Raw genomic sequence first — 4,204 nt, 5'->3', positions numbered from 1 at the left:
GGGTGGGGCTTAGAACCTCTATTGTAGATATGGGGAAACTGAGGCCCCAATCACCCAGGGCTCAACACCAGGTCTCCTCACTCCTGGCTAAGAGGCAGATTCTCAACCCCACTGGGAACCTGCTTGTCTTTCTGCTGGGTGACTCGCGTCTGTCACCTGGACCCCCTGATGGACCGTCTCTGGGAGCTGGACTGGGGCCAGGTGGGCCACCAGTTTCCCTGTGAGAGCAGGAATACCTGGACAGGGAGCGAGACATCTGAACTCTGGAAAGAGACCAGTGAGGCTGTTGATTTGGCTTCTGGCAAAAAGGAAAGCAACCAGGCAGAAAGTTAAATAAATAAAGCAGTGCCAGGAACCATCCCCTAAGGCCATACATTAGAAACTGTCATGAGCTCATTGGTGCAGCTCTCCGGGCCATAAATCCTGAGTGGACCTCACAGGTTAAAAACAACAACAAATTTTGCATGTGGGAACTTGATGGCCTGTTGAAACGATTATGACTAAGCTGGGAAGAGAAATAATATCCAATATTATTGAGCAGACACTGGGCAAAACACAGTATACTTATTATCTTAATTAATCTTCACTTAATATGTAAACGTAGGTAGTATGTTAGCTTCCCGTTATTGCTATAATAAATTACCACAAACTTGGTGACTGAAAGTGGACATTTATTCCTTTAGTTCTGGAGGTCAGACGTCCGCACATGAAGGAGTTGGCAGACTGTGCTCCTCCTTCAGGAGGCTTGAGGGGAGAATCAGTTTCCTGGCCTTTTCTCGCTTTCCGAGGCCACCTGTATTCCTTGGTTCACGGCCTCTTCCTCCGTCTTCTAAGCACGTCACTCCAGCCTCTGCTTCCATCATCACATTTCCTTGTCCACTTTACCCTCTTGCCTCCCTCTTATACTCTTGTATAGGGACCCATCTGGATAATCTGGGGGAATCTTCCCATCTCAAAATCCTTAACTTGCCCCGGCCAGTTTGGCTCAGTGGATACAGCATCTCACTGCAGACTGAAGGGTTCCAGATTTGATTCCGGTCAAGGGCATGTACCTCGCTTGCAAGCTCAATCCCATGGGAGGCAACCAATTGATGTGTCTCTCTCACATTGATGTTTCTCTCTCTGTGTCTCTCCCCCTCCCTTCCACTCTCTAAAAATCAATGGACAAATATCCTTGGGTGAGGATTAAAAAAAAAAAAAAAGATTCCTTAACTTAATCTGCAAAGTTCTCTTTGCCATCTAAGGTAATATATTTGTGGTTATGAGGGTTTAGGATGCAGACATCTTGGGGGGGTGCTTTTTTGGGTCTACCATAGGTAGGTACAATTCCCATTCCCATTAAAAAAATTTGTTAATATTTTTATTGATTTCAGAGAGGAAAGGAGAGAGAGTGACAGAAACATCAATGATGAGAGAGAATCATTGATCGGCTGCCTCCTGAACGTCTCACACTGGGGATTGAGCCCACAACCTGGGCATATACCCTAAATGGGAATCAAACTGTGACCTCCTGGTTCATAGGTCGATGCTCAATCACTGAGTCATGCCGGCCGGGCCCATTCCCATTTTATTATTATTATTTTTAAAAAATATATATTTTTTATTGATTTTTTACAGAGAGGAAGGGAGAGGGATAGAGAGTTAGAAACATTGATGAGAGAAACATCGATCAGCTGCCTCCTGCACACTTCCTACTGGGTATGTGCCCGCAACGAAGGTACATGCCCTTGGCTGGAATCGAATCTGGGACCCTTGAGTCCGCAGGCCGACACTCTATCCACTGAGCCAAAATGGGTTCGAGCCCATTTTATTAATTTTTTTAAAATATATTTTTATTGATTTCACAGAGGAAAAGAGAGAGAGAGAGAGAGAGAGAGAGAGAGAGAGAGAAACATCAATGATGAGAGAGAATCATTGATCGGTTTCTTCCTGTATGCCCCACACTGAGGATCAAGCCCGCAACCCAGGCACATGCCCTGACCAGGAATCAAACCATGACCTTCTGGTTCATAGGTCGATGCTTAACCACTGAGTCATACCAGCTGAGTCCCATTCCCATTTTAAAGAGAATACAGAGGTTCAGAGAACTAAATAACTTGCTCAAAGTCCCGTATTGGTGAAGCCAGGAATCCACACGAGTAGCTCAACTCCATCCACATACACACACACACACACACACACACACTTATTGCTTCCCTGTGCATACCTCTGCTTCTGCCACACTCTTGATAAGGCTGCCCTTCTTCCCCATCTGCCCCAACCCTACCCATCCTCCAATCCAGGCTGAATTTCTATCCTCTCAAAGCTTCGAGCTGATAGGGCCCTTGGGCCCTACCCAGTTATACACCTTTTTTGTACGGCTGGGAAAATTGAGGATCTTAGAGCCAAGGTCACAGTGTGGACAGCTAGGCCTGGAGCCCTGGTCTCCCAGCTCCAGCTCTAGCTGCCCCTAGCCTGTGGAGGCAGGAACTGGACTGGCTGGTCCCTTTAGGCTGACGATTATGTATCAAAACTCTGAAATGTACCCTTTGTATGTTTGGCTCAAAGTCAAGGCTGCCAAGCTAAGAAGACTGGGGTATAGAGACTGGCTCAGCCTGTTGTCTTATTACTGTATCTTTCCCCAGGGGGGCCCTCCCATTGGCTGAAGGGCACAAAGACCTCATTGTCTTCTGGCCGTTGGTCCCCTGGGCAGAGTGGCCACTGACCAGGGCAAGGCCAAACAGAGAGGAGGATGAAATTTCACTGCAGTTCCCTCCCACTCGCAGTTCTCCCATTGAGTAGTTTCAGATTGTGCCCTCAGCTTGTTACAGTTCACAAAGGACTTTTAGACCCATAATCTTATTGAATGGCACAGTTAGTCCATCAGGTAGAAAAGTCAGGATTCACCGAGTGCATTTTGGGCTTGAGTCGACAGTGTCCCTGGGGAACTTGCCCAAGGTCACCCAGCTGGCCCACGTGGATCGGAAATGGAAAGTCCAAACTCAACATTTAGTCCAAGACTCTTCCCACTGTATTCGCTTCCTCCATCCAGGTTCCAGAGAGAGTTTGCCAAGGCATCTTCTCACGGAGCCCCCTTCTGCACTGAGATGACGAATGGTTTATAATGTGTTGGTCACTCTTTCTCGTGTTGACGTAAACCTACCCAAAGCGATGCTTTGGTTTGAGTTCTGAGTTCAGTTCTGCCCTCAGTAGGGTCTGTGCAAATAGGCTCTGCCTATAGTCTGTTGTTAGCAGCTTACCTCTCCCTTCCACCTTTTTTCTTACCTGTAAAATGAGCATGATTATCATTCTTGACTCTCCTGGGTATAAAGTCAGTGTAAAATTCAAGTGAGCATGCGTTTTAGAGAATCAGTAAACACAAGACCAAAGTTCAAAGGCTCAGCTTTGGAATCTGATTTCTGGGAATGGGTCCTGCAGCGAGTTATTTAATTCTGGAAAACTCGGTGCATCTCATTGAACCTCCAGCCTCAGTTTCCTCAAGTATAAAGTGTAACCTTCCACTTTAGGTTCTTGAGAGGATTAAATGAGATCATATGTATAATGCATTTGGCTTACTGTTGCATATTATGACATAATCTACCAATGTTGGCTATCTTATCATTAGATCATTAAATCATTGGATGTTACTCAAAGCGTATTCCACAAATATGAGTCCTCAGAAAAAAAGGGGGACCCTAGGTTCAAGTGAGTCCGGTTAATGTGGCGTTTATCACCTTCCTCATGGATATATATTCCTGAGGGATATGAAAACATTAAAGGCTCGGAAAAGTTCTGTAGAAAAGAGACTTGATTAACCCCAATTAACTGTTACCGACCCTCCATTTTATGAGCTTCTGCATTCATCCTACATAACCTACATTCCGTGAAAAACTCTTTGGGAAATGTTTATTTGATCCAACGCCCTTGTCTAGGAAGGTGAAGTAACTTGTCCTGGGTCACCTGGGACGGTAGTGGCAGAGCTGAGATTTGACCCAAGATAATGAATTCTTTGGCCTATTGCTCCGAGAAAACACCTTCTGCTGTTGGTGTGGAAACACACTCCTAAGAGTTGAAGGTTTTTTGTTTTTTTGTTAAATATATATTTTATTGATTTTTTACAGAGAGGAAGGGAGAGAGAAAGAGAGTTAGAAACATCGATGAGAGAGAAACATCAATCAGCTGCCTCCTGCACGTGCCTGCAACCCAGGTACATGCCCTTGATCGG

The sequence above is a fragment of the Myotis lucifugus genome, unplaced genomic scaffold (genome assembly GCF_000147115.1).
Source record: "Myotis lucifugus unplaced genomic scaffold, Myoluc2.0 scaffold_56, whole genome shotgun sequence".
In the NCBI taxonomy this organism is placed as follows: Eukaryota; Metazoa; Chordata; class Mammalia; order Chiroptera; family Vespertilionidae; genus Myotis; species Myotis lucifugus.
This window is presented reverse-complemented; position numbering follows the sequence as displayed.